The following is a 26242-nucleotide window of genomic DNA, read 5'->3' on the forward strand; positions in this document are numbered from 1 at the left end:
AAGGTCTTGGGGATGTAGCTGGTTCTTCCTGCTTTCAGCATGGTGACGAATTTCACCAGCACTGTCCTCATCCTAACTCTTCTATCTTGTAGCCACATTGCATGTGTGAGGCTGCTTGTTAGGACTTTTCTTAATAAAAGAAGCTTTTGTGATTGGCTGTTATTGAGATCCAGCTGAAATTCTAAGGTCTGAGAAAGGTATTCATTCAGCAAATTATTTTATACATATCTTTAATTTTCCAAGAGTTCCTGGAATCGTATTTCACAGCTGGCCTGTACATCTTGATTTTATATAACAATTTAAGGTTACCTAGAATGCATCACTTAATGTCATGATCCTTAAATTGTAATTGCATTCAAAAATACGTTCTTTATTATGAAAGCTGTTTTGAAGGAGACATAGCCACTTATGTTTACCTAGAGCTTTACAAACAAAGCTTTACCTCTGTGATAGTCAACATAGTATCTTTTGATCAGGATGAAGATCATAACCTGCTAGGTAGTAAGAGGATCAGGTAAATACCATAGACTCTGAAGGCTTCACGTGAAGACCTGAAGTGAATTTTTTGAAATTAATGGGTTTATAGAAGTTGGGTGTATAACTTAAAACAAAAGTAGGTGGACTAATACTAGTCTAGATTGCTTGAGTGGTGTAAGTTTATCTCCGTGGAGGAAGAAAGAGAAAGAAAGAAAATGGCAATTGGATGACTTCAGGTCTTTATTTTGGGTTTGCTTTGAACTCTAGAGGGATTTTGTCAGTTTCTGAATCATTTTTTGGCATGCTAGATATAAAGAAGTCTAACATTTTAGGATTTTGTTCTATATCTCAATAGTACTGGGAGCATTGGCTTTGTGACAACTCCAAATTTGGCTAAATTAGCTCTGCTAGGTAGTGCTAACAAAGATTACTGTAAAAGGTGAGGCACCCTGGCTCTGTGCTTGGATCTGAAGCTGGAACCAGGATACATGGAGACAGTCAGAACTCAGAGAGGTGAACCCCGAAACAAGTGGAAGGTCATAGAGGGGCCTGATGGACATCGATTACTGACTAACCTGCAGAATGACAGGAGATGCCATCTTGATTAAACCTACCTTTCCCCACAGCCAAAAATCTGTGCCAACTACAGGTAAATAAAAGGGATTGTTCAGCTATTGCTAATAGGCTTCGCTTGAAGTCTGTTGGCTTGAAGTGCGGTGATTCTGACAAAGACACGTGTAATCTAAGGTTTGCAAAGGAATAATGATGATAGTTTGAAAACCATGATTGAAAAGCACTCTCCAGAAAAGCTGCTGAAAAATGCTGAAAGGCCTCTCCCCATACTGTTTTATATGTGGGCTACATGGCCAGTGGTAATACTATAACTACCATGCAGAACAGTGTTATGCTTGTGCTGCACATGCCAGCAATGTCACTGGTATGGGAAAAATTAATTCCTCATCTTCTGTATTTGAATAAAAGCATCAGAACAAAAATCGCTTTCTCGGGAAAAGTCACAGAACCACAGAACCATTGAGATTGGAAGGCATCTATGGAGACTGTCTGGTCCAACCTCTCCCCCCACCCCTCAGCAAAGCAGGGTCAACTAGGCCAGGTTGCTCAAGGCCAAGTCCAGTCCTGTTTTGAATGTCTCCAAGGATGGAGACTCCATAGCCTTTCTAGGATGCCTGTTCCACTGTTTGACTGCCCTCACAGTAAAGAAGTTTTTTTCTTATGTTTAAATGGAGTTTGTGCCTGTTGCCTCTTGTCCTTTCACTGGGTACCACTGAGAAGAGTCTGGCACCATCTTCTCCTCTCTAGCTCTCCAGCCTCTCCTCATACAAGCGATGCTCTCACTAGTGCTAAGTAGGAAGGATCACCTCCCTCGACATGCTGGCAATTCTTGTCATGATGCAGCCCAGGATGCTGTTGGCCCTCTTTGCCACAGGGGCACATTGCTGATGCATGTTCAACTAGTCCACCAGAACCTCCAGGTCCTTTTCTGCAAAGCTGCTCTCCAGCTATTTGGGCCCCAGTGTGTACTGGTGCATGGGGTTATTCCTCCCCAGTTGCAGGGCTTTGCATTTCCCTTTGCTGAACTTCATGAGATTCCTGTTGGCCCATTTCTTCAGCCTGTTGAGGTCTCTCTGAATGGCAGCCCAACCATCTTGTGTATCAAAGTCCAAGTCAGTGACCTTTTAAAGGCCACAGCAGAAAACCCGGGGACTCAGCAGAGTGTCTGAGAAACTGTTTCTCTCCCTTGGTTATACAGGGGAGAGGTGGTAGTAGCTGTGGCCTCTGTGCCTAGACACAGGGATCGTGATTATTCCCCCCAGGATCTTTCTATTCTCTGTGCAGCAGAACTAAGGTGATTTCTTTTCCTATGAGCTGGGGAGAGTGGCTTGACCTCCAGCTGGAGAGAGTGGTTTGACATCTGTGAATATATCTTCCAGTGATATTAGCTGAGAAATGCCTCTTCTCTTTGCATGTATCATCTAATAACTCAGGAGTTTGATTCTGGCAAGTTAGAAAGATCAATATAAGTGATAGACTGAAATGACACAATCACAATATGTCATATCAAAATCCAAGAACAAAAATCAAAAGGGAACTGATGAGTGGGAAATTTGGGAGTCTCCTTTGAATCTGCTGCTGTTATCAGAGTTCGGGTCTCACTTTAGTAATTTCCCGGCTCCCTACAGGCCCTGCATCTTTCTATTGCCTCATCTTCTTAGTGCTGGATATTGTGTTTGCAAAAAGGAAAAAACATTATAGTGAGAAAAGGCGGCTCAGTATACTCCTTTCCCCAGCGCTGTTTTTAGGACCTGAAATCTCTTAGATACAGGGGCCCAGAGCTGTTACATGAGGACAGGATCGATTCAGTCAATCAGAGGGAAAACCTACTGTCAGACTCTCAGACCTTTAACCTGCTCCTCAGAATTATTAGAAATCCCAAATCTCTTTGCAGGCCTTTTCTATTAGACAGATATTCCCATGTTTTGATTTTTTTGCTCCAAAAGTAATTTTTTTTATAATTACCTTCATTGAACTGCACTTACCATCTGTGAAGTGAGAGGCACTTAAATGATTTATTAGCCTGGGTTCCTAAAATGTGCTGAACAGCATGGGATTGATCTGGCTAGTGACAAATATAGGATACATGACAATGGATAGGTGGCCAGTGTTTGATGGAGCATCGTGCTGCTCTGGTGGGGGATTGCTCTGTGTGGGTAGGTTGGCTTTCTTCCAGTTGTACAGTAGATCAATAAAAGGCAGGTATGGCCTTGGCTCAGAAATACAAAGGAGTATCTTAAAGCACAGTTCTCTTGAAAAAATTCTGGGCCACTGTGCTTCTTGTTTCTCAAATAATTCTCCATAAAGGCTCTAAAAAACTTGTGGCAGCAAAGAAAACCTTTCTAGAATCCAAAAGTTTATTCAGATTCCTTTTTGCCTGTGCACTGATTGAAATTCTACAGACCGATTTTGGTCCTCACATATATGTGCTCCTCTTTGTTTCTGTTCTTGCAAGTAGTATCCATGGTGTATAAGACGCTTTTTATGCTCTTTCCTCAACCCTGTGCAACATCATTAATGTTCAGTAGGGCTCTGTAGAGGTAGCATAGTATGGAGCAGAAAGCTGGGTTGTGCAGATCTAGCTATGAGCAGAATTAGAAGGCAGTGGAAAGCAGTAAGTAGAAGCACTACTTGAAGAGGGGAGTATGGTTCCTAGCTGAGCAGGAGATGGGAAGAAGGAATATCTATCTTTCATGCAAGTGAAATCCTGTCTCTGGTAGTAGGCAGGGGCTCCTGGCTTATGGCTCCAGCTGCATTCTCGTCTGCAGAGGCTATGAGACCGCGCTACTCGCAGGGGCAGTGTTTTGCTTCCCTGAGTAGCAGACACTCACAACTTCTGCTGACCTCAGAACTCAGCAGGAGCTGAGATGAAGCAGCTCCAGCCTTTTGCAGTGATGAGATGCCACCAAGCAGCTGATCTCACAGATGCAACAGACTGCAGGTGAGCTAGCCTGCTCCGTGCAGATTGCCTGGAGGATCTTCACAGGAGCACTGGCAGGGGAGTGGAGGTTGCAAAGCTGACGTTAGTGGAGTGTGCCTGCTGGGGGTCAAGCATCTGCCTTTCCCCTTCTCTCAGCACAAACTGAGAGGGGGGAAAAAAATCCCATGCAAGGATTCTTCCCCCTGCTGCCCAATTTAATGTATGCAGAGGAGCACAGGATTGAGCTTAGAAAGAGTAACAAAAGGGGTGTGCATGTGTTGCTTTAGTCCAAGCCATGGAATAGCTTGGAAAAACACTGTGATTCAACAAGCCGGGTTCTATATCTGGCTGCGTGTTGCAATAGTAAATAGAAACTGTGCTGTGGCTGGCAGCTGGCACTGAAGGAGCTGTGTGGGGCTCTCCGAGGACCGTTTGCAGTAGCAGCTACCTCAGTAGCTGAACCAATGCAAGTTGACAGTGATCAGCTACAAACCCACCCCATGTCCTATGTCCCCAGCACTCCTTTGCTGCCTCAGGCAATATGGACCAGATGTGTGATGCCAGCCCTGCCTGGCAGTGGGACAAACACAGGGCAAAATCAGGTAGCAAATGAGCCAAGAAGGAACTGAGAGGGAAAGGAGGTGTGAGGAGAGGTTGGAGGGCTACCTAAGAGAGGATGGGGTTAGTAGACAGTTCAGTGTTTGGTTGGTAGGGAGTTTTCCCTGTGTCTTTGGCTCAGTCTTACGCTTGCAAGATGGTTACTGGCCTACAGGCCACTAGAGGTAAAGCCCCACCAGGAGGAAATTATGTCCTATGTAGGGAATTTGGGGACAAGGTAGCAAATGTCCCTCAAAGGGAGGGGCAGCAGAATGGCATGAAATCTACATGAGTCTCTCCTATAATGTCCCTCTCTGGTACCTCCACTATTCTACCAAGCAGGGAAAGGATGTCTAAGTGGTGGGTCAGAACCAAGCTCCTGAACCTTCCAGGATTCAAGTGTCAATCGCACAAACTAGCATAGTTGTTAGTAAGTTTGTACTCTGTACTTAGGCGACCTTTAGCTAAATTTTGGAAACTGAACATTCTTGTCTACCTAGATACAGGATGTTTTTTTCTCTTGTAATCATGGTTGTTCTTGGCAGCCCGGTTGCACTACTTTTGCTTCAATCAATATCCACTTCACCTGCTGTGTACATCCCAAACCAGACATTGTTGATCAATTTGCTCCTTCACTTTCCAGTTTGGGAAAATCTTATCTCTCCTAAACTAAAGGTTCTTGTGCCCCAGACTACCTGTGTTGTAGCTGTTTATCCTCTGTCTCTTTCTATCCCATGCCCAGTTTTCATGGCACCCACATGAAGCATCAGTAAAATTGAATGAGTCCTGCAATCTGAATTCCCCTGACCTTAGAGTCAGTTCAGACTCAGGGTCATATAATGGGATATTTCAGGCTTGGTTACATTCAGGAAGCACAAAAGGAGTCCTGGGAAAATAAAAACTCAGGTAATGTTCATCTTTACTGGCTGACTCATCCATATGCCCTAAAGAGAAAAGTATGGCCAAATAAAATTGGTCAGAAGCAGAGACAGATGGCAACATGTGATCTGGAAGGAATACAGGGTTTTACACCCAGTCAGAGATGCAAAACCAGAGCCCTGAATATTGACGATTGCTTTGGTGAAGTTGACATTGTCTGATTTATTTTCCAAATATCAAGATTTAGGCTGGCCTCTACTCCAAGGATTAGTTCTGGTTTCTTCTTTATTTTGAACCTGGCTTTCCTCCATAAAATGCTATTCTTTCTGATCGCCTTTGGAGTGAGTAGGTCTATTCACAATGGACAAACAGCCCAGGGGAGCCAGGTAGGGGAGAAGAGGACAGACCTTTGCAGTTGGCAGCGTGGGGGCCCAGAGCCTAGGCCAGCCACATTTGCTGCATTGAAACCTTCAAACCTTTCAGCCCAAACTCAGATGTTGTCCTTTTCTTTTCACAAATTCCCCCCTGGCTCCTTCTGCCAGATTTACAGCCCAGGCTGCAGAAGCGAAGGTACCAATATAGATGTATTTGCTGGAGTAATTGCTATTGAATAATGATTTTTCTGAGTGACCCAATACTTCCCAGCTCCTGGAAGAGTGATCGGCACACTGCTTGCTGCTGCCAAGCTCTTCTTTCCTCTGAGCTGTGTCGGCATCGAACTCTGATGAAAGGTGCAGGAGGCTTAGCAAACTGTTCTCTTGTGAGCGCCCAAGTTCAGCAGATGATGTGGCAGCGCTGGAGCCGGGGCTCCTTGCTGACTGCAGAGTGAGCAGGAGGCAGAATAGCTGTCAGCTTTGCTCAGAGTTCACTCGTAGTGTTTGCCATCCTCAGGTTCAGAGGGCTTGGGAGTCCAAGGGAGAAAAACATAAACAAAGAAGTGAGAAACAGCTAGAGAAAGAGAGCAAAATATTTTCAAAGCTCTGCAATGTCAACCCATGTGCAATGAATCTGTAGGGCACAGCCCAGCTTAAGCTGCCTTTGGGAAACTGAGGATAGCTCACTTATACTTAATAATTAAAGGAATCATACACTTTCCTGCTAGCTGCACTGAAGATGAGCGAGGTTTTATCTCTGCACTGTTAACAGTGCCAGTGACATGTTCATAATGCTGTAACACATTTCTCTGCACGTACAGCAGAGAATAGGGCTCGTGGCAATGGGCCAGAATCGCTTAGATCATTTCACCAGGAGCACACCAGAGACCAGGGCACCCCATCAAGGAGCCGCTCTTTCCAGTTCGTAGCACCCCGTGTTGTGACATTTCTCTCGCTGTTGTCCCCCCGCATTACTGCTGACGACACAAAAAATGATTGTTGTCTTTAGGTGTAAAAATCAGTTGAACTCAAGCCAGGGTCAAACTGCTGTCAGTGTATTCAGATATATGTTTCAACTTAGTTTTGTAGCCCTGTGAGATGGAAAATTGCAGCTCTGAGTAAGGTCAAACAAGGGTTATAAACTTTCTTTGTGAGCAATTGAGTATGAAACAAAATCTGATTTGCTCAGACACAGGTAATGTTTTCTTTTTCTTCCTCTTTAAAACACAACCCTACTTCTCCATGTTAGTTTTAAATAATTCAGCTTTATGTTGCAGGAGGACTTGAGAAATTTCAGAAATAATGCATGCAGAAGGCTGGCTTTATACTCGTGATGTCTATGGGATTCTGCAGTGTCCTGGCGTGATGTGTGGGTGTATGTGTACATGTGCTTTTTTTGTACTCACATATATACTCACACACCCGCTCACTCTGTATGAATTGATTATGTAACCCAAATACCTCCTAGGGATCTCTGTCTCTCTCCGTGGATCTGGTACAATTTGTTCTTGAAATTACTCTAGCAGTTGTACAATCCTGTTTTAAACACCCCCACAGTGGTACAAATACAGACTGAAAGCTGATAGGCATTAAAATGAGGTGGTGCTTAAGTGAGCGTTTTTACTCTCCCAGAATATTTTCTCCTAGTAATATTGCTTGACATTATTCATCTTTCAATTAGTTCGCAAACATTAAATAATTTTTCTTGGATTGCACCTTCTTAATACAGGTCAGTAAAAGTTATTCTTGTGGCATAATAGAAAAATCTTCAGCTTTGGTGGAGGGAATGTCCACAGAATGATAAGTTATGAGGTCTTCTCTAGCCTTTGGAAAGCATTAGACAAACATTTCTCGGGAGAGGTGTAGGTCCTGTTTTGAGGAGGGGGAAGAATTAGATGACCACATGAGATGGCTTAAAGCCTGTGAATCTGTAATTTTAAAGAGCAAAAACTGAGGTCAGGTTATCACTCACCAATTCCCTGCCTGCTGATACAGGTGAGCTTCAGCTCAGAGGTGCAGGTGGCCTGACCTCAGGAGATGGTAAGCAAAATGGTTGCAACATCTTCTCATTCCAGAGAAGCCGAACAGTGGTAGCACTGCTCCAAAAGAGGCGACCACTGGATAGAAAAGGGTGCAGAAACCAAGGAGACAAGATGGAGAAACTCCCCAAAGATAACAGGTTTTTTTTGTCAACAGGAGGTGAAGTGTAAAAATAAGCTTGTGCAGAAGCGGGGACTTGTGGGCTCTCAGTTCTCCATGTCAGTCACCATTTCAAGTTTTGCCTCCTCATCTTCTGGGGAAGAACACCTAGTGATTGATGGAACCTCATGATGATATATTGCCCACCTTGGTATGTTAACGTCTTTACCTAGTATATTATTTATGTCATATGGAATCAATATCTTTCCAGAACTGTCAGAGAATCCTCTTCTCCAGCTCAAAGCACAATTTTGTTTTGCCTTTGTTCTCCTGATATTGTAAAAAGTGTGTTGTATTCAGCAGTGAAAAACTATGCATGCTGAACATAACCCAAATGGCAGTTAAAGGTGGCAGCATCTCCCGAAGGAGGTACTGAGTGCACCCAGGCACAAACTCTGTTTTCGAGGCTTAGCACTGCTGCCAGAACGCTGCTGATGCATCTAGCATGGAATAAATATTAGCCACTGGGCATTTCTCCCAGAATGTCTCCTCTTGTACATAGTGGAAAACAGTCCATATTTATCTGCTTCTTTCATCTGTGTGCATAAATGGTGGGGGAGGGGAGTGTTTCACAGGTTGTCTTCTGTCCTCCGAGGGTTTCTGATATACATATTCAGTTGATGTCCTCATCTAGCAAAGATATTCTGGTTTTCTTATTTTTAGACTTCTGGCATTTTGTATCATTGGTTTGGTTCTCTTGGTATTCTACTCAAATGGTACCTAGTCTGTTTTACATTCTACTCTCTGACTTGTTCTGTCCCCTACTGTGTTCTCCACCTGATGATATGTAATTTCCATGTCTTTGTCCCTAGAGAAGCATCAGCCAAAGCTGTTTGCCTCTGCACCTGTTGGCTTTCCTTTGCTCTCCGGTTTAAAAGTCTGCCCACAACCTTCCTGATTTTAAGTGCCCATAGCACTATTCTGCTGTAAGTCAGAGGAGGTCTGTCCCTCTGGCACAGGCCCTCTTCCTTCCAGAAGTGCCCCCAGCTCCTGACGAATCTGAGCTCCTGCTCTATCAACCATGTTTTCAGCCCGGTATTAACATTTGGCTTTTCTGCCTCTCTTTCCAGTCCTGCACTGGGGTGCTGGGAGTGTTTTCAGAGAATCTTCCTGGTCTTTGATTCCTTCTGAAGAGCCTAAATTTTGCTTCTAGAATCTCTTTCCTGCCAAAATAGACTAGGATCTTCCTCAAAACTTCCTAAAAGCCAGTTCAGACTCCTTTGAAGTCTGCCACCTTAGTCTTGGCAGTCAAGTCAGTCACCATGTAATCCTCTCTGGGGTTACAATCCCACCTGCCTCTCTGTTGAGGATAGAAATCATCTTCAAGCCTGAATCCCAGTTTAAGAGGTCCTAGTTGTTGACTGGAGACTGGTATCTGAGTATGTGAGGAAGCCAAGTTGCAGACGTGCACTTTTTCTTGTTGTTTCCTTTTGTGCTGGCTGTTGTGACTCCCCATCGAGTCCTCGCCAACAGTGCAGACAACGCAAGTCCTCACTCGGGATTCTGCATTTCAGTCTCAAGGCTGGATATACCAGTGCCTTAGCCCCTTTCTTGAATGCCTGTCTGCCCGATTTCGAAGCAGAACTAAGATCTGGAGTGGTGTTTGCTCTGTTGCTTTTGGCAGAAGACTGAGTTTAAAAGGCCATCCACAGCTTTTGCTATGTTTTTTTTTTTTTTTTTGTCTTCCAGCTGCCTGCCAGGCTGTCTGGAACAGCAGCTCTGCCTAGGTTGTTGGACAAGTAGAAAACTCCAGCAAATGGGCATTAGGATCTGATGGACAGATTCCACCTCACATGCTCTTGGGAGGCAGCATGATTTGACATCATCTGCTCTGTGTGGTTATGCTTGATATCTCCTGTGTGCATGCTTTGCACCTGAGCTCCGAATTGAGCACATGAACATCTCCAAGGCAGCTCATGCATTCTGTTAGTCATTGGTTTGCTGCATGGTTCAGTTGTCCAGCACATGTACTATGGGGTGGGTGTAGTGTGTGGGCTCTAGCTGTTTGGGGAGTTTTGAGGATATCCTCTTCTGATGTTTGGCTTGTTAGGTTTTAAAATGAGCTGATCTGTAGTCAGACATACCTAAATCATAGGTTCTTCACAATCTAGACTGCAATGTGGAATTTATGGTCTTCTCTAGTTTGTAGTCACTTTCTAGGTCCTAGGACTCTGCAAGGTCCTCTGTTTTCACTGACCAATTATGAAAGTGTGCAATTGTAGATTTTTATATTTTTTCTTTCTTCTTCAGTTATATTCTCTTCTCTTCTTCCAAGCAGCAGACTATGTACAAAGTACCCAGTACAGTCACACCAGGTATGAAGACTCATTTGGATTTGGCATGTCCTCATGTCCTGCTAAGTGTTGTATCAAGGTGCTGACTTCGCTGTATTAACCTAGAGGCAGGGAAAACTGCAAGCCACTCAGTCCTTGGGGCTGCAACAGGTTTGTTTTGTTTAAAGGCATTTGAGCCGTTTCATGGCAGAACTGAGCTGCGATTCCAGCTGAGTCCTTTTGAGCCTGTTCTCCCTCAGTTCCTCTCTGCTGCACACCTCTGGGATGTGCAGCCAAAATTGTAAGTTAATGAAGATGAAGAGGAAAGGTGTTCTTGACAAGGTGTTGTTAGGGCGCTGATGTTCTGGCAATGCTGGGAGAAACTGCAATACTGTCATTTCGCTGATCACAGTAACGTTAGTCTGTTTCTCAGGGTGACCTGTGGCAAGATGCTGTTACCACCTTAAAATTTCTAGAGTTTCTGTCTCTTCACAAAATCATCCCTTCCTGCAGGACCTTGGTATGGAATTTTGTAAACTTTCCCAAGATTTTTTTTTTTTTCTTCTAACCATATCTGAAGGTCCTAAGGTATTTCTCTGGAGAATTATGGTAAGAGACAATAGGTCAAAATTGGAGAGGTGCACAACTGGCATGTGCCTGTGAGTAGCATGGCCAAAGTGTGTTTCGTTTTTGACTTTGCCATCCTTCTCTGTCTCATGTGGTCATAAATAAGTTAAGTGCTTTGCAATCTGTGGAATGTGTTTTTCACGTGACCACCATCTGGGCTGCTATTTCTCTGGCCTCTTGTACCTTTCTTTGTTGTCTGGGTTACTGATAGTTGTTTGTCTGGTGGTGTTTGATTTTAGCTTTCTCCATTGACTCCTCAACAAGTTACACCGAGACGCTTTCTATAATTTTATCTTTGAGGTTTGCACTTTTTTTAGCCCTAACAAATGTATCTGAATTTTACAGTTTGTAACTGTCACTATGCTGCATTTCACTTTCAACAAGTGAGTGTCTGTCTATAGGAGGAGTTATCAGTCAGGGATAACTCTAGAGTAACACTTGGCAGAAGCTCACATTTGGGAATTCATTCCCCTTTAGAAATGGGTGCAGATTATTTGCCCTGTTATTTCAGAATCCGTGTCTTACCAGGCAGTCTTCAGGCTTAACTATCCTTTCAGTTTCCTCCTCTTGTCTGAATTCAGTGTCCTGTGCAGAATGACCCTTCAGTTTCAGCTGTCATCCAACCTGCTTTCTGTTTTGGCTGAGATGACTCCGAGGACTATTGGACCATTCCCTGAGAACACTGAACTGAACAAAATCCAGGTGTATTCCAGACTTCACTTCCTTAACCCTCCTTTTATTATATTCCCCATCCCCATATATTAGTAGAGTATCTTTGTTTCTGAGCAGTGTGCTCCTTTTCCAGCTTTTATGATTCTGAGATGAGGAGCACAGGTAAGTTTTGAACACAGGGTCACTCTTTCATGGCTTGCAAGGAATGACAGCACTGTTGTTCATGCCTTCCCAGCTCAGGTCTTCATTTCATCTGGAAAAGCCACTGTGTCAGCTACTAGTGGACTTCCTAGTTTCCCCTGCTGAAAATAGGCACTTGTCTCTTCAACTCTTTTGTGTAGGTGAATGACATCTTATGATGTTTTGAAATTAATTGTTTTATTTAGCATTAAATCTTAGGCAATGTTCTCTTAGTTCCCTGAGCTGCGGGAAGACATATGTATCACAGGCTATTGTTGTCTGTGGACAATAGAAGCTACCTGTGAATTAAAGCACAACATTAGAATTTAGAGTGACCTGAGTTGTGTTTATAGATGACGGTAAAAGTGAGACAGAAGAGAAAGTAGCTAAAAGAACAGAGGAATCAGAAATGTTAAAGGAGTGTCTGTAAAGCACTGAATTCAATCCAACAGTGACATTCTGCTTACCTCACTCCTTCATCCACATTTCATTCAAAATGCTTGCTTTAAGTTTCATTATAGGGAAAACTGAAGCTGTAAAATTGCAAGATCATAACAATAGCCAGTTTGGCAAGATACTGGCCACTTTGGCATGATCCTGACCACTTCTGTTTAGTTGCTGACTCTTTTCTTTTTTCCTGTAAGCTTTCTCTTCCTTTTTGTATCTCTGTACTCCTGCCCTTATACTAATTCTTTCCATTCCCTGTTGCCTTTTGCCTCTCATCCACCACGTGTGCCCCCACCACCCGTAGCCTCTCTCATCTCTAACTTTTCTTGTTCTTTGATCTTAATTCTCTTAAAAGGAGAGGGGTCCACCAGCACTGAAGTCTGCCAGGAAGGCTAGCAGTGGCCTAGCCAGGTGGCCCTGCCATGGCATCTCACTCAAAACTTGTTCAACTTTTGCTAGTCCAGCCTGGTGCTTTTGGAGAAGGCACGTGAACATAGTTGAATTGGAGTGATGGGGGAGAGGTAAAGTGTTACTGCAGATCACTAAAAGGTAGTATATGGAGGTCTTTCTTATGCTAGACTTGCACAAAGTCTAGCACAAGACTAAAATCAAAAGCATCAGGTTTTTGGATGCTTTTCTTCTGCTATGGTATGAAGTGCAGCACAGCTGGAAAAGCCTCTGGGAACTATGCTTTCATCTGGCTTAAATAAACTAGGCCGCACTAAGCTCAGTGGAAAGATACCAGTTTAGCCCAGTTTGAAAGCTGGTCTTAGCCCTTGGTCTCCGTGTTGTAATCTCTCTGCACAGCAGAAGAGATTTTCTGTTCTCTGTCGGCATGAACAAAAACGCAGATACGCTCAGAGACACCTTGTGCTAACACGGAAGCAGGAGCTAGGCTTGTTCACCAGTTCTGGAGTTTTGATGTGGCTCTCTGGGCTGAATGCTTGTCAAATAAATTAAAAAAGAAAAGAAAACCCAAGTTCCTTGAGCAGGGCTTGTGGCTGCTCCTGCGCCTGTGTGTGCTCTCCAGGCGAGACAGAGGCGTACCATTGCTTTTAACACTAGAGGTCACTCTGTGACCAAGGATGGGAGACTGTCATTCGGGGGCTTGGGAAGGTCAGTGGCTGCTAATCCGTATAAATTGCTGAACTACAAGCAAAATTTGTACCTAATTATGAACCGCTTTGATGCGGCATTGCTTCTATCCTTACTTCAGAGTGCCAATTTCCTAAAGGGGGGAAAAAAAGAACTTAAGTGACATGGCTCATAAGATACCCAGTATAAGGCCAGTGTTTTAGGTACAAACTCTGGACTTTTTGCAAGTGTTGGTGTGGGCAGCATTCCCCACGGCGTCTCTTCTACCTACCTGCCTCTCTCCTATCCTCAGCACAACTGTCGGTTTTCTTACCAGCATGGGCAGGAATTCATTTAGTCGATGCTGCCTAGCAAGCCTAGGGGTAAAGATGGATTTAACAGTCACCAGACATCTGCGTACTAAACTCTGTTGAACCTATATTGAAAGGATTTAATTTTATTCCCTAATAATCCCTTTTCTCTCAAACAGGTCAGACTAGAGAGGCGGTTGCTACCACTGCGGCTTTCAGCCTCATTGGCATTGCTGTTATTGGTTCCAGGGCTGGTCAGTCGTGCAAGACATCTGTCCCATCTTGGTGAAAAGTTTTACTTTTAGTATTATTTTACTGAACTCTTTTACTCTGGCCACTCAGAGAAGGTCTCTCTGTTTCACAAATTCCCTGAAATACCTCTATAGAACTTATTCCGAGTGAAAGATTCATGTGACTTCTTCCCCTACCCCTGAAGAGACAGATGGTTTTGGGTCAGCTGAAACTACTTGTAAATGGGTAGCATATTTAGCAATTAATTTTGATGGAAAACAAAGACTAAGAAAAATGATTTAAAAAAATTCCTGTTCCCATTTTCTGTTTTTTTATTCCTCATTGCAAAATATGCCTCATTTTGACCAGTAAATAACGCATGTTCTCACCCTTCCCCCAGCCTCCCAAAGGAGCAAAAGAAGAATGCTTGATATGAGGCTGAACGAAACATTTCAGTTGACCTAAAGCATTTTTTCTGAGTTATTTTTTCACTTTGGCCATGAAAGGAAAAGGCAGTTATTTGCACAGCTTTATTTGTAAGCCTTTTCTTTGCTCCTGTGGAGGCCAGGTGCCTGCTGGTGGGGGAGGGAATGTGCCCCAAATCCCTTTTTCTCCATGGAACATGCTGTTAATGACCCTGTTTTGCTGGAGGTTTCTAATGCTCTCGCAAGGGTTTCGTGGCATGAGGAGGCTGTGCACTTCCCCCATTAGGGCAGGTACCTGGTTGTGGCTGGATTCCATGGCAGTGCAAACATCTCACAAATCTAGTCAGAAATAATTGGGATAACAGGGACTCCTTAGTCTTCGTTCAGTCGAGGGTCACAGGACGTCAGATTTGACTTTGCTATTGAAGTCAGCTAATGTACTGGAAATGCCTTCATTTTCTCCCTCTGGAGGCACGGGTTCAAATCTGTCATAAATTACAAGTGACACAGGTTCAGTAGTCTTAATTAAATCCCATGAGGTTATTTTTGTGTATCAACACTCCCCTTCTCCTGCCTTCTGCACCGTTTGGAGCAGCCGAAGGGCAAGGAGGACTCCAGCATGGTAGCTGGAAGTTCTCAGTACGGCATTCAACTGCTTGAGTTAGCTCAGGGCTGGGGATATGCCCAGACTCTATCTGGCCTGATATCAATCTTTCATTGAACTTGTAATGTAGTGTATATTCTTTGTACATTTAAAGCATTCAATCCTGTGCAAGATCATTATTCCTTGTAGGGAGATAACTGACCATAGAGGATTTCTGTTGTCTGCTGCATCTCTCCAGCCTGGAATTCATTGATTTCCGATCTACTCTTTAAAGGTGCAGAATAGGGGTGATCAATGCAACAGTGCCGACGTGAATAAAGCATGCCCCCTAATCTGCATTATCAGTGGCCCACTTCCTGATATCCTGAGCTGACCTGGTCACAACTGTCTCTTAGACAGATAAATTCGCTGGCTGTTGCTAACATGAGTTGAAAGCCTTTAAAATAGGAGCGAATCGGATTCAGTGTTGCTCTTCCAGGGAGTGGCTAGGCTGATTCAAACCTCCCTTAAGCTAATGCTTTGGTAAATGCACTATATGTTGCCAGCATTTCTCTTAGCTTGGATTTAAATTAAAAGCTTTAATTGGTCTCCTGATTTTTCTAGCAGCATGCTTAAATAAGGGGAAAAAAAGAAAGCTAGAAAAAAAAGAGCCCAACAACATGCCACTTAGAGAAGAACTGTTTAGAGAGCAGGTTTTTATTTAATAAACAGTGATCAATTGAATTGATTAACCATGAACACATTACAGCAGGGTTTGTTGTTGCTGCTGCTGATAATTGCAGTTCATGTGCATGAGAATATTAAATGGCTGTTTGCAGGATCATTTTCATGCTCTTTTCATTTAACAGAATGGAGAAAACAACAACTGTTGACAGTGATTTTGGTTAGGACTCAAGTGCTGCAGACTGTGCCCTCAGGATGCCTGTGCAATAACTCTATCAATTGTGGCCATTTACTCTGCACTTCCAGACATTTCTGCAAACCTTGCAGCTGTTTTTTTACTAATTCGCTTGGTAATTAGATCTTATCACGCTGGCTCCATGGCTTTACATAAACTGTAAGCATTTGGAGCTGCCATGTAAGACGTTTTAGAGTTGCCTGTGTTGATCTGCACTGCTCTGCAAAGATCAAGGTATTCTCAAAAAGCAGTAGAAGTACTGAAGCGGTTGTAACAAATTAGTTCCTGCCGATTTAAGAATGTTTCCATAAAGGAAACAAGTTCCTTCACTTAAATTAACTACTGGAAGCCAAGCAGCATTGATGGGTTTCATTCTGCTGGATGCTGAGCATAAACTGAGAGCTCTGCTGCTTCTGCCCTCCTCTCCTGCTCCCTCTGATATGCATCTTTGCCTTCAGTGGGAGTGGAGGGCATCAATAAAAGTATTTTATTGTTTTTGATATCTCACTTATTTTAAGGTTAGAGGGGCCCCTGAGCTCAGAGTCAAGAGCTAGTATTGTCAAACATATCGATGGAAAGACAGCGAGTCCTTCTGTAGCAGCAGCAAGTCACCTTGAAATGGCTTTATGCAGGGTATGTGTAGCACCATTTGGGAACCTCTGATCCAGGTGCCACTACAAGTGGAATAGCTTTACTCACTTGTGCAGATCTCTTGATCTCAAAGGAGAAAGTGCTCTGCCAGGGACTGTACAGCTGGGCCTTGCTCAAACAGCATAGGGTCTGATGGCCTTTCCATGGCAAATGGAGAAGACAGGTCATTCCTGTGCAAGCTGACAATCTGCAGTGAGTCGGTTTTGTTCTGTGGCCAAAGACATCAGGAAGTCTCAGATCTTGTCCCATGCAATCCCTGTAGCGTGGTGTGGTTGCGGACATAGTTTCTCTATGGACACTTCTGTACTGGCCGGTGCGTGTAGATATGCTGAACCTCAGTGCAGTGAACAGGGGGCAGAAATACTTCAGCCAACTCAATGCAAGCCATCTCAGAGCCGAAGAGTCTGAATATAACAGATGTCAGAGTAACATATAACTCTTGAGCTATTTTTGCTTAAAAAAATTATTACAAAGTTTTGTGATAAAAGCTCATGAAATACTGAAAAATATTAAGGAAGAAGCAGTATTTCCAGATGGATATTGGTGGTTGTATCTGTCAGGTGACACTGGCTGTTGTCTTCATTTTTGTGACGTCATCATAAAGATATTTTTGCCACTTGTAAAAGTAGTGGTAGTAATGCTATAGATGTGTTGGACTAATGAGGTATTTGAGGCAACATCTACAGGGAGAAGTAACAACTTTTATTAGGTCAACTGATAACCTATGGTGCTGAAATCGGCTCTCCAGGCCAGCTGATCTCCAAAGACTGACTAAGGTCTGTCTGGGGCAGTGAGTCAGTGAGAGAATGCCTCCTGGACCCCTAGGACTGATCCCTTTAGAGAAAGTTAGAGACTATTGCCCTGGTTCCCTGCTTACCATGGAGGATGCTAGTAAAGATGGCAGAGGTGGTTCCATTAGAAGCATTAGAGAAGTCTGCAATGATGATCTTTACTTCTACAGCAGTTCAAAAAAGTTGTTATAACATGGTTTATGCAGTATCGTCATCTCAATAAAATCGTGGCTGTATCTTAGTTTGTACTTATGCCAAAGATGCTATTATGGGCCCTTGGGTGAATAATTATTTGAATTTATACTGCAAAGTGTAGTAATTTCAGAAAAGGAGTAATTTGGATCAGGCGAATATGCTCTGCATACATTTGTGTGGCAAATTTTGGCATTTGCCAGAAGCTGATGCAATAATGCATCCCTTAGAAAAAGCCAGTGTGCCCAGTAGATATGCATTCTGTATCACCTGGCGACCTTCAGTTCCAGTGCAGTAGAAATATAAACGCTTTTGCTGCCTTAGATAAATGCAATATCTGGAAAAAAAGAATATATATATATGAGAGATCTAGGTATATCAGGCATTTGAAATTTATTTCAGTAGTAAACCCCTGAGAAAACTTTAGCTTCAGTGTCAACCTTTGATCCAAATATATCGCAAGTTTAGAAAAGTTTAGTTTGAAATTTTTAAAGTAGTACTATCATACCTCACAGATAAATCCTCCAACCCACTAATGGCTAATGTGCTCATAAATATCAGTGATGGGGCCAATACAAGCACTGCAGGGGGATGGATCTCAGGACAACTGAATGATGACAGCAACACATGCCACTGGGATTTTAATAATAGCAACAATAATACCAATAATCTCAGTTGTTTAAATTTAAATAAGAGAGTCCAAACATCTGGGGTATGTCTGCACTGCAGAATATAGAGATAGCTACCCTGGTTCTGGACAAATGAGGCTGAAAGCCGGATGCAGTATGGTCAGACCTGCGTGACAATCTAATTACCGCAGGAAGCAAGCACTTTAATTCAGAAGTAATGCTGTGCTAATGTCCCAGAGCTACTCTGCTCTGGGACAAGGACTGCTCCCTCCTCAGTGCCGCACAGCGCCATGGGCCATGGAGATATCTCGGATCATTTGAAGTGATCTGGACTATTTGTGTGTGGCAGGAGAGTTTCCTGTGGATATGCTCGTTGGGTCCACGCCTGGTGCTTTAATCAGCCGCGTGCACATCCCCCTTGGCTGCACGGTAAAGCCGGCGGTGGGGAGGGTGCTCTTTTTCCCATTATGTGGGAGCGTGCAGGGAGCGAATTTACTCCTCAGGTTCTGAAAGCTCTGTGTGAACTTCAATATGACGGTGACAATTTTAATCAAAGAAATGTACTGTGGATGTCACCTGCATTTTTATCCAGTCCTCTTTGACAGAAATAGAATTGAGAGTGCTGCTAGAGACAGGGTAGAAAAACCCACTCCTAGATTCATTTTGCTTGCTGTTTTTCTGCTACCATAATTACCTCTAAACATAATTACAGGCAAGACAAATGACATTTTTAGCTTTGGTCTTTAAAGACAAGAGTTAATTTCAGGTTTTGACCAGAACTATGTTAATTAGCCTCTACTCACTCTCTTTGTATGGAAGTACGTCACCCAGGACTTAGCATAGGTTGCTTTTCCTGTATCTTTGAGTAATGAAAGGACACGGCATGGCAACCAAATCAAGGGCTGCTGCATTAACAAGGCCACTTTTCTGCCCATTTATCATCTATTAAAGGTGCACTAGTTTGTAAAGTAACACCACCTTCAGCAGGGCCACCATGAATGGCTCCTCATTTATTTTCTGCATGGTTTAAGTTGGAGTTAGACCCACCTTGTACCTCAGAGGTGACAGCCAGTAAGAAAAAGTACACTAATTGAGACATCTCAAGGGAGAAATAGAAGAAAACTGAAAAGGTAATTAGAATGAGAGGATTTCAAGCTGGGTAAGTAAAATCGAATGGAGGTGCATATTAGGGGCTGTTACAGATGAGAAAGAAAGTACTTGGAGAATAAAAAAAGAAAAATGAATATTAGAGAACAGAGCACCCTTTTCACACTTGAAGAATAGAGGAGAGAGATAAAAAATAATGTAACGGTGGAGATACAGGCTGGGGAAAAAAAAAAAACTCTCCAGAAATACGAAGGACATATTTAAATGTAAGAGAGAAAGACTGGGGAAAAATAATAGAGCAGATCAATTACTAGAGCTGTAGCCAAGGAAGGTAAAACTGCCAGGAATATTTTTGGAGCTGTGGAAATGTCCCCTTCCTTTGTGGGGGGGATATAGAGTGTGTTTGATGTGTGTAGGAGGGCTTTCTTTTGGGGGTTAACTCAATATTTGAGTTTGTTGCAGTGTCAGTAGCCCAAATGGAGAGCTGGGATGAATGCTTGCCTGAGCAGAAATGGATTAATTAGATATTATTTAGCACAGCTGCTAGCTAATACTAGACGTTTTTCTAGTGCATGGAGGCTCTGCCCCTCAACACTATTGTCTGCATGTCTCTCTTGCTTTAATGTCAATAGTTAGTTGCATGTCAAGGTACAATCTCAATTTTTTTGCATTTTAAACCTTTCCTTACCTGATGAAAAATAGCCACCTGGGTTACCCCCAAGACATTTCCACCTCGCTCACAGGGAAGTTGACTTGTCGCACTACATCCCCCCCAGGCAGAGAGACACCCAAGCCAGTGAAGACAGTCGCATGAAGAGAAATACACTTTTCCGGTTAAGAGTGGCGGATGGCAATTGCTTTCCATTGTGGTCACAGCTGATTAGGCAGAACTTCCCCTTTTGGCCCTTCTGGAGCCAGGAGGCTGGAAGAGAAGATCATCTTCATTGGTATGTAGAGGAGATGGAGCATGGCTTCCTCTTGGCTTGAGCCAGGAAGGTAGTACTCCCGAGCCAGGGCTGTCGCGGATGAGTTAACCCCGAAACACCCATGGCCTGAAGAGCCGCTGGGCTGAAAGGACCAAAGCATATCTATATATCACAGGGCAATGCTGCAAGGAGGCATCTGAGCTAATCCTAAACGAGAAAACTGTGCTTGCATCCTCTAGTAAATGATTCAAGGGAAATCAGTAGGAGTTATGTGTCTGGATGTCTTTGTGGGACTGGACCAGCAGTATTTGTTCTCATTAGAACTTGTTTGTACAGGGTAGTGTACAACCAATGTATTTAACAAACTGTTGATACTTACTAAATTATATCCTCAAAATTAATATGTGCTTACTGTGGAAATGGAATTTTCTAATCCAAGTACAGTGTTTGTGTTTTCAGATATTCATTACCTGTCTCACTAGAGCATTTTTCCTGTGTATTATCTGTTAGATTTTTCTTCTAAAAAGCTTCACTGACAAAGCAGGCAGAAAAAGGTTTGCTATTTCATAAAAAAATTGTACTGTTTCTGCCAAAAGTTTTGAAAACTTTGAGGATATTAATAATGCACTGGTATTTTTTAACTGCTTAAAATTTTGGAGCACTTGATCAAAACCTATTTTCATGTTTCCATTTTCTTTTTGTCCATATTTAAGAAAACTTGCCTAGAATCTGGAAAATACGAACATTTTAATTACATTTCAGACCCTGATTCTGTTCTTTTTGAGAAATAACTAGAGGCAATTGACAACTTACTAAAATTGAAAGAGAGGAAGAAACGCTCCCAAATAAATAAAAAAAGGATTTCAACACTCAAGGAAAAAAGAGGTGTTTCAAAGCAAAAAATGTGTCAGCAATTATAACGAAATGGAAAACCAGTCCATGAATGTAGGCATATCTTGGCTATTTCACATTATTATAAAAGTCATTTGTATGGCAAGAGTGTTTGTGAGCAGTCGGGATTGTAACATTTTGTGCCAGATGCTGTTCAAAGAAAGAAGGAAAATTTAGATCCCCACCCCAAGTTAATTAGCTTAGCTACACAAATGCTCTAAACATATATTTTCAGGATAACAAACGAATGTGTACTTCTCTTTTGCAAGACACAGTCTTCTGCATAAGAAAACAGTGGCTAGTTCAGTGGAAAATGACAGTGCTGTTAGTACCAGAGCTTCAAAGATCACAAACTTGCTCTAAGGATTTGAAAAACAAAGAAAACCCTGTGACAGAATATTCTTCTTCATTCATCATTTGAAACCCTGCATCTAGAAGTGCTAAGAACAAATTATTTTCAATATGAGTTAGCCCCAGGGGATTTGATAAAAGGGGCTTTTCTTTTCCAGCTGGCTAATGAAACGTGGTCTGCAGAAGACCTTAGTGACTTGGACAGCAGTTCTGTGACTCCCCCAGACTCAGTGAGCTTTTCTGATCCAGGGAACCAGAATACAAGTATGTGTCACTGGTCTGAATGAGTATGGGAGCTGGGTAGACAGTGCTCATTCATCAGCTCTGTAAGCTGGGAATTCTCCCAGGGAAAGGTGGAAAACAAATTAATGTCCCATCTCCAAGTTCCTGTAGGTTCTCCAGTGCTGAACTGTTCAAAGTAAGGAAAGCAACTTTCATAGCTGGGAGAGATTTGTCTTGCTGCCACTCCAGATAGAGTTACACAGATGGTTTTCTCAAAAAGAGAGCTAGTTAGGGGTCTATTTTAACAGTGTTAAACAAGCATTTACCAATCACCTTCTGAGGTCCAGGCTGAAGATTTGGGATTTACACCTATGTCCCTGAGACAGAAGATTAACCCTCAGGAGCACAATAACACTGTCACAAACATACTGATCAAAGCCTTGCACATCTGTCATGGCAGGAGCGGTGCTTGGATCTACTGTCCTAACAGAGTAAAAAGACAGACTGTCTTCCAGGCACTGTGACAAGTCCTGTGTTAAAGGAAAAAGAGGGATGGGAGAGGGGGTCTCTATTTCACACCCAGTGCAAGGGAGAGGGTCCTTTTTCTCTCTCCTCTCTGCTAACCATGTTGCCAAACTACAGCAGTCCAACGGTTCTCTGGGCTCCTCCAGGATAACTGTTGCAGCACCGTGCTGTGCATTTTGTCCCTGCACACTATCCCCAATATTGGCAGGCTCCTCCTCCTCTTCTCACAACCTCTCAGGCCCTGAGGAGAGACTGCAGCAAGGGTATGGGCATTGCACCTCTTAGCAGCCTGGTCCCTATTTACCCAGCACCAGCAGACAGGAAGCCACGGGGAAAACTGCAGACTGTCTACTGCCATCATCCATCCGTCCTTGCCCCTGTCCAGCTTGCTACATGAAGAGACCCTACCAAAATAAGAGAACCACGCAGTGTAGAAATCACTCTTTCTCACAGAGACCAAAGCTGGCTTTCCTTCCTCAGTAGGAAACACAGACCTCTTTTGTCGCCTCCCTCAAAAATACCGTATACTGTTCCTTGATGGACGTTTCCTCCTGACACCAGCTGGCGATCCGCTTACAAGCAACAAGATTGATCGCTTTAAGAAATGACAGCATCCAGCAGGCTCATGAATGACTGGTTTCCCAGTGAAGTAGTCTTGAATGTGGAAATTGTTTTCCCTCATGTCAATGATTTTGTTATTTGTTTGCTCATGCTGCTGTAGGGAGGCCCCTTGAACTACACGGACAGTCAGCATATGGGATTTGTTTGAATACGCTCTTATTTCCTTCCATGCAATTAAACAACTAATACCACTGTGGATGGCCATAGATGTAAGCAAACAATGTTAAATTAGTTGTGTTATCAATAATGATCAAGTCATGTGATTCCTTCTTTAATAATCATTTCTTGGTACACTCACAAGAAGTCTGAACTGGAGCAACACGTCTCAGAATAGGCCCAAATATTTCAAGATTCATTTATGGTCCATTTTACATTTAATAAACAGGGAGCTGCTAAATGAACTCCACTGTTCTTAGAGGAGACATCTGCCTGGCAGGGACTGCAGTCCCGTCACCAGACTGTCGCTGTTAACATTCATTTTGTGTAGAGTCTGTGAGCCACATTCCTCGCAAGTACCTCATTTTTCCAGCTGCTGCTTGTTATCTGTGTTTCTAAAAAGCAATTTCATCGATTATTTTCTGGTTAATTGAATTCTGTTTTCTGTTTGGGTTGCATTTCTAATGTATGGTTGTATATGATATGGGCATACAATGTATACTTATGTATATATACTTATTTTCTCCATGCCGTGATATTATTGTCTCTGTCAGTGTCCAGAGCTAGGCAGACAAATGAGCAGAACAAGTGGAAACAGTGTCATTAAATATCCCCCAAAGCTTCACCCAAATGCTCGAAACAACTGGGGAGGACAGATAACAAATGCCCTCCCTGACTTCAGTGCTGGGGGCGGAATGCATGCAGTGGGAGTTTTGATACCCTTCAGCAGACGATCTTTGTGATTTCTCATTACCTGTCTGGATTTTGAAATTTGGCTTGATTTTTGGAAAAGTTTGGCAAGTTTTCTCCTTAAACATCCTCATTAATTGGACTGTAAATCTCCATAATAATTATTAATACTCGGCACTGCTGCCTGTCAGCCTATTTATTCTTAGATACCTGTGAAGAGCCTGCCTTCTCTCTCTCTGTTTTTTCTTTCTTTCTTTCATTTTTTTTTTAAGCAGTGGGAAAAACACCTGAATAATTCAGCAGGAACCTTTTACATTATGAAAAATATAATCAGCTGGCAAGGGTGAGATATCTTATTTCTACAGAACGTTAACTCAAGTATTACAAGTGACTGCAAGATTAATGCCAAAACGTGGTAGGTGTGGATACATATTTTCCTCATTGTTCAAGGCAGTCTCACCCTGAAGGAGCGCTAAGAGAAGACCCTGTATTCCTCACCATGCCTACTTAATGCCATTTAATAATTTAAGTCCATTAATCGGTTAAGATGAGGACTTAGTGTTGCTTGACTCACCACTACCAAGGGGAGTGTACTTCTAGGCTAAATAAAAGATCTTAAAAATTTTTCTTATTGCGAGGGAGCTGAAAGTACCACAGCTTTCTTCTGAAGAGGCTTAAGCCTTTAGTGGGGGTTACTATGCCAAAAGTGCTTAAATAAACAATAATATCAGTACATCATAAGTAGATGTCTGCGAATATTAGCTGTTTATTTCGCTGACATACTCTGAAGAGTCTATGGGGGGCTCTTTCAGGAGTCAGGACCTCAATGTAATATACAAGCTTTGATTCTGATATTTCCCTTGATAACCGTGCTCTACCATATTGGGGTCGGAAGTCAGCAAAGGTTCATTGGCTGTTGTAATGCTCACTGTCACCAGTAATAAGTACAAAGGACTTGCTTTAAAAGCTGGCTTATAAAACTTTAAGGAAACTTGGATTGCTTAAGTGAACTTCCAAGGCTCTTCAGGGGCCAAGTGCACTTTGGTTGTCTACTTATATTAATTTCACAGAGTTTAAAGGGTCAAGCAATGCAGTTGGTGATGCTTATTAATTTATGAAACACAGAATCTTGCACTATCTTGCTTTGACCACTTGCATTCTCCTCTTAGAAAATTTAACATACATTAAAGCTTGCTAGACAAGGGCGCCCTAAAGGATTAAGCCCAAAGTTCACAGCTGGACTAAAAGGTTCAAAGGCGTTGTATCCACTACACTGATTTGATTCCAAGTGACATTCAAACAATGGAACCGAATTGTATATGTTTGAATCTGTAAGGAAACAGCAATTAGAAGAATACCACAGAAAGTCAAAGGATTGATATATATTTTCCTTAAAATGGTTAAACTGATTACAGTCTTATTCTTTCTTTCACGGGGGGATGTGTTTGATCACATCATCTTTTAGGGTCAGTGGTTGTCAAGAGCATATTTTAGTGGCACAATAGAGCTTGCCAAGCTCTAAATGTTCGTGTGATCCTAGTAACTTTACAGAATATATTTGATTGTTGTGGTGCTGCTGAACTGAGTTCTGGGTGGGGAAATATAAGCCAGAAGGAAGGAAGGAAAAGAGAAATGGATATCTGCTCCAGTAACAGGATTAGGAGTTAGAAACCTGAGATAATCCTATTCAGGGGTATTTCTACATTCTGTTTACTTGCTTTTGAATTGCTTTGGTGTCTTGTCCAAGTGAGATAATTTCAGAAGTCATTCACACCCAGGCTGCAAATTCGATACTGCATTCAGGTGACAAACGGAGTGTGATTGTAGAGTTACCCAGAAAACTGGAAATCAAATTGGCAGTGATGGCTGGTCTATGTGGTCTCCTTCTGGAGTCAACAAGAGGGAGAAGAAAATGCAGGACAGGAAAATTAAGTGTGTCTTACTGTATAGAAGATGAGCTTATTTAGCCAGAGTAGGTAAAGGGAGAAGCAAGTTTCACAACTATATGTTGGCTCTGATTCCTAGGGCCTTAGGGAACACTCGCCTTCAGGAAGCTGTTGCTCTTCACTCAAAATTTTCTGCTGAAAAGAGAGACTCTAAGCCCCATAAGGGAATCCCAGTGGCGAAGACTGTATTGCAGCTGGGCCCAAAAAGTCTCAAATGTGCATCATATTTTGGGAGAAAGTCTGTGACTGAAGAGAATTTGTAGGTTTCACAGGCAGCAAAGGAGAAAAATGTTGGGAAGCAAACAGCTGGGAAGGAATTTTATGTGACCTGAGACACTTAAATTTCCAACCATAGAACAGAAGTCAGATTTCCAGGAATTTAGCAGCCTTACCCTTGCATTTTAAACCACTTAAGTGAGAGAATGATGCAAGAAATCCCATGGGGCACATGAGAAAGGGGTTTGTGCTGAAACCCCATTATTGTTTCTTTGTATTTACCAGCTAACGAAAAATATTTTTTGTATAGAGTGACTTCTGAGACTTATAGTATGGAGCATTTGGTTTAAAATGTATTGCAACCTTCTTGTTTTTAATTGATCAGGTCAGCCTTGAAGACTCAAAGAGAAATCTGCCTGCTCTGAATATTGCCTGAGGATTTAGAAAGGTCTTTCTTGGAAACAGAAGACAGAGATGAAACGACCATCAGTAAAGCATAGTAAGAGAAAAAAAAAGAATAAAGGAATGAGTTATGTTTGACTTGTCTTCTTCCAAGAGAGGAGGATT

At 42.6% G+C, this 26242-nt stretch overlaps 1 long non-coding RNA gene across 1 annotated transcript in view; it reads left to right on the forward strand.

Moving 5' to 3' along the window:
* LOC135329423 (uncharacterized) overlaps positions 1-26242 on the forward strand; it is an 85733-nt gene that overhangs the window by 53416 nt on the left and 6075 nt on the right. The window contains exon 4 of the long non-coding RNA XR_010390925.1: positions 26061-26174. This is a non-coding gene — a long non-coding RNA (uncharacterized LOC135329423). The remainder of the gene's footprint in view (positions 1-26060; positions 26175-26242) is intronic.

This window comes from Dromaius novaehollandiae, chromosome 10 (genome assembly GCF_036370855.1).
Source record: "Dromaius novaehollandiae isolate bDroNov1 chromosome 10, bDroNov1.hap1, whole genome shotgun sequence".
NCBI classification, from domain to species: domain Eukaryota; kingdom Metazoa; phylum Chordata; class Aves; order Casuariiformes; family Dromaiidae; genus Dromaius; species Dromaius novaehollandiae.